The following is a 9871-nucleotide window of genomic DNA, read 5'->3' as shown; positions in this document are numbered from 1 at the left end:
ATCCGGGTTGGCAGAGTGTGCTAAAGCAGTGAATGAAACAAACTTAGGGAGGAGGCTTCTAATGTTAACATGCATGAAACAGAAGTCAACAAATGAGAGCGCCTGGGGAGTGGGAGTGGTGCAGGGGGCTGCAGGTCCTGGGTTAACCTCTACATCACCAGAGGAACAGAGGAGGAGTAGGATAAGGGTACGGCTAAAACCTAAAATAACAGTTTGTCTAGTACGTTTAGAACAGAGAGTAAAAGGAGAAGATTTCTGGGCACGGTAGAATAGATTCAAGTCATATTGTACAGACAAAGGTATGGTAGGATGTGAATACAGTGGGGGTAAACCTGTGCATAGAGTGACGGGGAAAGAGATATTGTCTCTAGAAATATAATTTAAACCAGGTGATTTCACCGCATGTGTGGGAGGTGGAACTAAAGTGTAAAAAAGGTGTATTGAGCAGGGCTAGAGGCTCTACACTGAAATAAGGCAATAATTACTAACCAAAACTGCAATGGACAAGGCATATTGACGTTAGGGAGAGGCATGCATAGCCAAGTGATCATAGGAGTCCAGCGAGTGGCTTCAGGCAGCTAGTGGGCCGGGTATAGCAGGCTAGCAGAAGGGGCTTTGAGGGACGTTGCGACGGAAAGAAGTCTGTTGTGGCCCCCTCGTGCTGTTTCTTCGGCAGATGGATCAGCAGGGATTCGTGTGGTAAACCAGGCCAATTGACAAAATAGGTATAGTGGCCAAAGAATTTGTCTGATGGGTCTCTTAAGCTAACAGTCCGATGTGCTCTAGACAGGTAGTGGGCCGCGGCTAGCAGGCTAGCGGATGGGCATTCAGGGGATGTCGTGACAGAGGAGCCAGTTGACAAACCCCCTCGGGTGAATCATGTCGGTAGTCCAGTCGTGATGGGTTGGTGGGGGTCCAGGCCAATCGGCCTGTGCAGACTGGCGAGAGTTGTCCGGGCTAAAGGTAGCTGATGTCCGCTAGCAGTGGCTAGTAGCTAGCTTCTGTTGGGGGTTCCGGTTCAGAGGACAGATCAGCAGGGGGTCCGTGTGGTAAACCAGGCCAATTGGCAAAATAGGTATAGTGGCCAAAGAATTTGTCCGATGGGTCTCTTAAGCTAACAGTCCGATGTGCTCTAGACAGCTAGCAGGCTGCGGAAAGCAGGCTAACAGGTGGGCATTCAGGGGACGTCGTGATGGAAGAGCCAGTCGGGAAAAAAACCTCGGGGGGAATTACGTCGGTAGTCCAGTCGTGATGGGTCGGCGGGAGTCCAGAATAGGTATTGTAGCCCAAGGAGTGGCTGATGGGCCTCTTCGGGCTGTGGAGGATTCATACAGACGGACGGACAGACAGACAGACAGACAGACAGACAGACAGACAGACAGACAGACAGACAGACAGACAGACAGACAGACAGACAGACAGACAGACAGACAGACAGACAGACAGACAGACAGACAGACCAAGAGAACATAGCTTCTGTATGTAACCTCCTCAGGACAGAATGACATTATGTCTGTCTGTAAGTCATCTCCTCCATATTTTTAGTATCAAACCACAGATTTGTGAAAACTGCAATGACTCCTGGGAGTTCTCAACAAAGGCGTGGTCAATGTTATTCGTTCCATTACACCCCACGTAGGGAAAACAGTAGGAATACCTCATGGTCGTGGCAGTGTCGTAAAACAAGTCTTTGTTGGTGGTTGCCGATGCAAGTTGTGAAAATGCTTTCCACAATAACTCCGTGCTCTACATGGTCCAGAATGCTATACAATGAGCTACCCTGGCATTCTAATGGACTGTGATCTACCCTGACATTCTAAAAGACTGTGATCTACCCTGACATTCTAAAAGACTGTGATCTACCCTGGCATTCTAATGGACTGTGATCTACCCTGGCATTCTAAAAGACTGTGATCTACCCTGGCATTCTAATAGACTGTGATCTACCCTGACATTCTAAAAGACTGTGATCTACCCTGGCATTCTAATATACTGATCTACCCTGACATTCTAAAAGACTGTGATCTACCCTGGCATTCTAATAGACTGTGATCTACCCTGACATTCTAATAGACTGTGATCTTCCCTGGCATTCTAATAGACTGAAATCTACCCTGACATTCTAATAGACTGTGATCTTCCCTGGCATTCTAATAGACTGAAATCTACCCTGACATACAAATAGACTGTGATCTTCCCTGGCATTCTATTAGACTGTGATCTACCCTGGCATTCTATTAGACTGTGAGCTACCCTGGCATTCTATTAGACTGTGATCTACCCTGGCATTCTAATAGACTGTGATCTACCCTGGTATTCTATTAGACTGTGATCTACCCTGGTATTCTATTAGACTGTGATCTACCCTGGCATTCTAATAGACTGGGATCTACCCTGGCATTCTATTAGACTGGGATCTACCCTGGCATTCTATTAGACTGTGATCTACCCTGGTATTCTATTAGACTGTGATCTACCCTGGCATTCTAATAGACTGGGATCTACCCTGGCATTCTATTAGACTGTGATCTACCCTGGTATTCTATTAGACTGTTATCTACCCTGACATTCTATTAGACTGGGATCTACCCTGGCATTCTATTAGACTGTTATCTACCCTGACATTCTATTAGACTGTGATCTACCCTGGCATTCTATTAGACTGTGATCTACCCTGGCATTCTATTAGACTGTGATCTACCCTGGCATTCTAATAGACAGTGATCTACCCTGGCATTCTATTAGACTGTGATCTACCCTGGCATTCTATTAGACTGTGATCTACCCTGGCATTCTAATAGACTGTTATCTACCCTGGCATTCTAATGGACTGTGATCTACCCTGGCATTCTAATGGACTGTGATCTACCCTGGCATTCTAATAGACTGTTATCTACCCTGGCATTCTAATGGACTGTGATCTACCCTGGCATTCTAATGGACTGTGATCTACCCTGGCATTCTAATGGACTGTGATCTACCCTGGCATTCTAATAGACTGTGATCTACCCTGGCATTCTAATGGACTGTGATCTACCCTGGCATTCTAATAGACTGTGATCTACCCTGGCATTCTAATAGACTGTGATCTACCCTGGCATTCTAATGGACTGTGATCTACCCTGGAATTCTAATATAATGTGATCTACCCTGGCATTCTAATCTACTTTGACTTGTCCTTGCATTCTAATACACTGTGATCCACACTGGCATTCTTATAGACTTTGACCTACCCTGGCAATCTAATAGACTGTGATCTACCCTGGAATTCAAATAGACTGTAATCTACCCTTGCATTCTAATAGACTGTGATCTACCCTGGTATTCTGATATACTGTGATCTACACTGGCATTCTAATAGACAGTGATCTATCCTGGCATTCTAATAAAGCTGTGACCTACCCTGGCATTCCAATAGACTGTGATCTACCCTGGTATTCTAATAGACAGTGATCTACCCTGGAATTCTAATAAAACTGTGATCTACCCTGGAATTCTAATAAAACTGTTATCTACCCTGGCATTCAAATAGACTGTGATCTACCCTGGCATTCTATTAGACTGTGATCTACCCTGGTATTCTGATTAGACTGTGATCTACCCTGGCATTCTAATATAAGGTGATCTACCCTGGCATTCTAATAGAGCTGTAATCTACCCTGGCATTCTAACAGACTGTGATCTACCCTGGCATTCAAATAGACTGTGATCTACCCTGGCATTCTATTAGACTGTGATCTACCCTGGTATTCTATTAGACTGTGATCTACCCTGGCATTCTAATATAAGGTGATCTACCCTGGCATTCTAATAGACTGTGATCTACCCTGTCATTCTAATATACTGTAATCTACCCTGTCATTTTAATAGACTGTGATCTACCCTGTCATTTTAATAGACTGTGATCTACCCTGTCATTCTAATATACTGTCATCTACCCTGTCATTTTAATAGACTGTGAGCTACCCTGGCATTTTAATAGACTGTGATCTATCCTGGCAATCTAATAGACTGTGAGCTACCCTGGAAATCTAATAGACTGTGATCTACCCTGGCAATCTAATAGACTGTGATCCACCCTGGCAATCTAATAGACTGTGATCTACCCTGGCATTCTAATAGACTGCGATCTACCCTGGCATTTTAATAGACTGTGATCTACCCTGGAATTTTAATACACTGTGATCTACCCTGGCATTCTAATAGACTGTGATCTACCCTGGCATTCTACCACTCTGACTGGGTCTCAAAGAGAACCCTGAAATGTTGATCCATTTGAATGGCCTGGAATTGTTTATTTTCTCATGTCCTATTTTAGAGCCTCTGTCAGTTTTTTTTTGTCTGCAGGGTGAGAAGGAGAAACAAATAGACATATTGCATTGGAACATGGAAATATCCCTGAATAATCATTTCATTGCTTAGAGAGAAACCCAAGTGTTCTACAGCCCTTTTCCAGTGATGGGTCCCTGGAAGCATGGCCTGCAGTATTTAGGAGATTTTCACAGCGTCCTGAAAGACCAATTTTCCCCATCCACACTGTCTCCTTAGTGTGACCCTGCAAATATCCTCTGGCCCTCTTCATTAGATCCTGGGCCCTGGCTGCATTAGCTCAACACTTAATTTGGCATGCCACAATCTCTGTCTCTGTCTCTCTTTTTCTCTTTTTCTCTCTCTCGCTCTCTCTCTTTTTACCCAGAGTCCCATTGCTTGAGAAAAAAAACTACCCGTCTCAATCACTTATGTATACATACCAATTTTTTTCTAAAAGCATTTCTCCTTGTCCGTTTAATCAGTGCTCTGTTTTGTTTTGTTGTAACAAACTGTTTGCTAGGATATTGTTATATGCAAGACGAGAGTGACAGTGGACGGATCATAGCAGTAACAGCATTGTTTAGCCGACCATTTGCTGGTGCAATTGACCCTCATGGCGGTGAACATGGCTGAGTGTCTTGCTGATGGCCAATATGGCTAATCACTGGGGTGCCAGTGTCAGGGGAGTGAAGAGGACGAAAGAGGAGGGAGATGGGCCAAGACCAAAAAGAGACTCTCTCTCCATCCCCCACCCTTCTCTCGCTCTCGCTCTGTCCTCTTTTGTCTCCCTTTCTCATAATTTATACATCACAATTAATTCATTTTCAATTTAAGAGGATTTATTGGCATGGGAAAGACATGTTTACATTGCCAAAGCAAGTGAAATTGATAATAAACAAAAGTGTCGAGGCAGCTCAAGGGAGCAGGAGGGGTGAAGTCAAGCGCAGGAGACACAAGTCCCTGAACACACGTTTAATAGGTATCCACTCTGTCCAAAAACTAGGTAGGGCAGGGCGAAAAAAAACTAAAGCCCAAAATACCAGCCCACACACAATGTAGGGACGCAGCCCACAATAAATGCTGCAAAACCCACAGGCAAAGGGAAACACCTGTTCCTCAGACAAAAATCGTCCTGACGTAAAATAATCACGCACAAACAACAAGTCAACATAGCAAGACTAAATACCCCCCCCCCCCCACTAAACAAATAATACAAAACAGGTGTGTGCCTAACCTAGACCTAACCAACAGAAAGTGAAACAGAGGATCGGTGGCAGCTAGTAGGCAGGCGATGACGACCGCCGAGCGCCGCCCGGGCGAGGAGGGGCGCCAACTTCCGTCGATGTCGTGACGCGCGCCGACTCCGGCCTCGAGGACGCCCGGAGGACGAGGCGCAGGGCGATCCGGATGGAGGCTGTGGAACTCCCGTATCAGCGCTGGGTCCAATATGTCCTCCACCGGTACCCAGCACCTCTCCTCCGGACCGTACCCCTCCCAGTCCACGAGGTACTGAAGGCCCCTCACCCGGCGCCTGGAGTCCAAGATGGACCGGACTGTGTACGCCGGCCCCCCCCCCCGATCTCCAGGGGGGGTGGCGGGACCTCCTGCACCTCAGCGTCCTGCAGCGGACCAGCTACCAGAGAGACACATGAAACGAGGGGTTAATACGATAATAAGAAGGAAGTTGTAACCTATAACACACCTTGTTTATTCTCCTCAGGACTTTGAATGGCCCCACAAACCATGGACCCAGTTTCCGGCAGGGCAGGCGGAGGGGCAGGTTCCGGGTCGAGAGCCAGACTCTCTCCCCTGGGGCAAACACTGGGGCCTCACTGCGGCGACGGTCCACACTCTTTTTTCGTCGTCCCCTGGCCCGTTCCAGTGTCTCCTGGATGGCGTTCCAGGTCTCCCTCGAGCGCTGGATCCAGTCCTCCACCGCAGGGTCCTCCGTCTGGCTCTGATGCCAGGGCCCCAGGACCGGCTGATAACCCAACACACATTGAAAAGGTGACAGGTTGGTAGAGGAGTGGTGAAGAGAGTTCTGAGCTAACTCGGCCCACTCCCCTGGCCGGTCCTGGCAGTAGGACCGCAGAAACCTGCCCACATCCTGATTAATCCTCTCTACCTGCCCATTACTCTCGGGGTGAAAACCTGAGGTCAAACTGACCGAAACCCCCAGTCGCTCCATAAATGCCCGCCACATGAACTGGGGGCCTCGATCAGAGACGATGTCCTCAGGCACCCCATAGTGCCGGAAGACGTGGGTGAATAGAGCTTCCGCGGTCTGCAGGGCCGTAAGAAGACCGGGTAAAGGGAGCAGACGGCAGGACTTATAGAACCGGTCCACAACGACCAGGATCGCTGAGACGGTGGAATATCGGTGACGGTCACTGTGGAACGGGGAGGGGCTGTAATTTCCCTTTAGGCAGGTGCCTGGGAGCCTTACTCTGGGCGCACACTGAACAGGAGGAGACATAGCTCCTCACATCCTTCACCAAGGTGGGCCACCAGTATTTCCCACTAAGACCATACACCGTCCGCTCAATCCCTGGGTGACCCGAGGAGGGTAGTGTGTGCGCCCACCGGATCAACCGATCGCGGACACCGAGCAGGACGTACTTACGACCCACGGGACACTGAGGAGGAGTTCCACCTGTAACGCCCGCTCGATATCCGCATCCACCTTCCGTCGATGTCGTGACAAATACAAAATTAACAATAAACATTACACTCACAAAAGTTCCCAAAAGAATAAGGACATTTATAATGTCATATTATACGGTGTTGTAACAATGTGCAAATAGTTAAAGTCGAAAAGGGAAAAGAAATAAACATGATTGTATTTGTCTCTTCTTCTTTATCTTTTTCATGTGACTGATGATTGGCTGAGAGAAATTGATGATAAAATGATTGTGGGGGCTGTTTTGTTAGACTTCAGTGCAGCTTTTGACATTATCGATCATAGTCTGCTGCTGGAAAAACGTATGTGTTATGGCTTTACACTCCCTACTATAATGTGGATAAAGAGTTACCTGTCTAACAAAACACAGAGGGTGTTCTTTAATGGAAGTTTCTCAAATATAATCCAGGTAGAATCAGGAATTCCCCAGGGCAGCTGTTTAGGCCCCTTGCTTTTTTCAGTCTTTACTAAAGCCAGTGTGTCTATGTATGCGGATACTCAATGTTACACACATTAGCTACTACAGCGACTGAAATGACTGCAACACTCAACAAAGAGCTGCAGTTAGTTTCAGAATGGGTGGCAAAGAATAAGTTAGTCCTAAATATTTCTAAAACTAAAAGCATTGTATTTGGGACAAATCATTCACTAAACCCTAAACCTCAACTAAATCTTGTTATAAATAATGTGGAAAGTGAGCAAGTTGAGATGACTAAACTGCTTGGAGTAACCCTGGATTGTAAACTGTTGTGGTCAAAACATATTGATGCAGTATTAGCTAAGATGGGGAGAAGTCTGTCCATAATAAATCACTGCTCTACCTTCTTAACAGCACTATCAACAAGTCAGGTCCTACAGGCCCTAGTTTCTACCTTCTTAACAACACTATCAACAAGGCAGGTCCTACAGGCCCTAGTTTCTGCCTTCTTAACAACACTATCAACAAGGCAGGTCCTACAGGCCCTAGTTTCTACCTTCTTAACAACACTATCAACAAGGCAGGTCCTTCAGGCCCTAGTTTCTACCTTCTTAACAACACTATCAACAAGGCAGGTCCTTCAGGCCCTAGTTTCTACCTTCTTAACAACACTATCAACAAGGCAGGTCCTTCAGGCCCTAGTTTTGTTAAACCTGGACTACTGTTCAGTCGTATGGTCAGGTGCCACAAAAAGGACTTGGCTCAGAACAAAATTACAATTGGCTTAGAACAGGGCAGCACGGCTGGCCCTTAGATGTACACAGAGAGCTAATATTAATAATATGCATGTCAATCTCTCCTGGCTGAAAGTGGAGGAGAGATTGACTTCATCACTACTTTTTTATTTTTTTTAATTTTATTTTATATCACCTTTATTTAACCAGGTAGGCCAGTTGAGAACAAGTTCTCATTTACATCTGCAACCTGGCCAAGATAAAGCAATGTAGTGCGACACAAAACAACAACACAGAGTTACACATGGAATAAACAAACGTACAGTCAATAACACAATAGAAAAGTATATATACAGTGTGTGCAAATGAGGTAAGATAAGGGAGGTAAGGCAATAAATAGGCCATGGTGGCAAGGTAATTACAATATATAGCAATATATAGCAATTAAGCAATTAAACAATATAGCAATTAAACACTGGAATGGTAGCTGTGCATAAGATGAATGTGCAAGTAGAGATACTGGGGTGCAAAGGAGCAAGATAAATAAATAAATACAGTATGGGGATGAGGTAGTTGGATGGGCTATTTACAGATGGGCTATGTACAGGTGCACTGATCTGTGAGCTGCTCTGACAGCTGGTGCTTAATAAAGCAAGTGAGGGAGATATGAGTCTCCAGCTTCAGTGATTCATGAGAGGTATTGACATGCTGAATGCACCGAGCTGTCTGTCTAAACTACTGGCACACAGCTCGGACACCCATACATACCCCACAAGACATGCCACCAGAGGTCTGTTTAAACTACTGGCACACAGCTCAGACACCCATGCATACCCCACAAGACATGCCACCAGAGGTCTCTTCACAGTCCCCAAGTCCAGAACAGACCATGGGAGGCGCACAGTACTAGATAGAGCCATGACTACATGGAACTCTATTCCACATCATGTACCTGAAGCAGTAAAATTAGAATTAAAAAACAGATAAAAATACACCTTATGGAACAGCAGGGACTGTGAAGCAACACAAACATTGGCACAGACACACACACACACACACACACACACACACACACACACACACACACACACACACACACACACACACACACACACGATAACATACGCACTATACATACACATGGATTTAGTACTGTAGATATGTGGTAGTGGTGGAGTAGGGGCCTGAGGGCACACAGTGTATTGTGAAATCTGTGAATCTATTGTAATGTTTTTAAAATGGTATAAACTGCCTTATTCTTGCTGGACCCCTTGAAGATTAGCTGAAGCTAATGGGGATCCATAATAAATTCAAATACAAATGTTCAGTCTCTCTTCATCTCTTCATCTCTCTACCCTCTCTCTCTCTCTCTGTCTCACACTCTTTTTTTTCTATCTCTCAAGACCCAAACCCTCACTGATCCCTAGTTGTTTACTGCTCCCATTACCGTGGCAGACTCCATGTCTGGTTACCGCTCCCATCACCGTGGCAGACTCCATGACTGGTTACCGCTCCCATCGCCGTGGCAGACTCCATGACTTCATGGCAGACTCCGCTTCATACCCGAGCATTCAGAGGTAGAGACACCAGGTGTGGCAGAGAGAGAGAGAGAGTTGAAAGAAGCAGGTCCGGAACAAGGTAGCACGTCCGGTGAACAGGTCAGGGTTCCATAGCCGCAGGCAGAACAGTTGAAACTGGAAGAGAAGCAAGACCAGGTGGACTGGGGAC

This window comes from Salmo salar, chromosome 19 (assembly GCF_965601325.2).
Source record: "Salmo salar chromosome 19, fSalSal1, whole genome shotgun sequence".
NCBI classification, from domain to species: domain Eukaryota; kingdom Metazoa; phylum Chordata; class Actinopteri; order Salmoniformes; family Salmonidae; genus Salmo; species Salmo salar.
The sequence above is the reverse complement of the archived record's forward strand: the minus strand, read 5'-3'. Positions refer to the sequence as shown.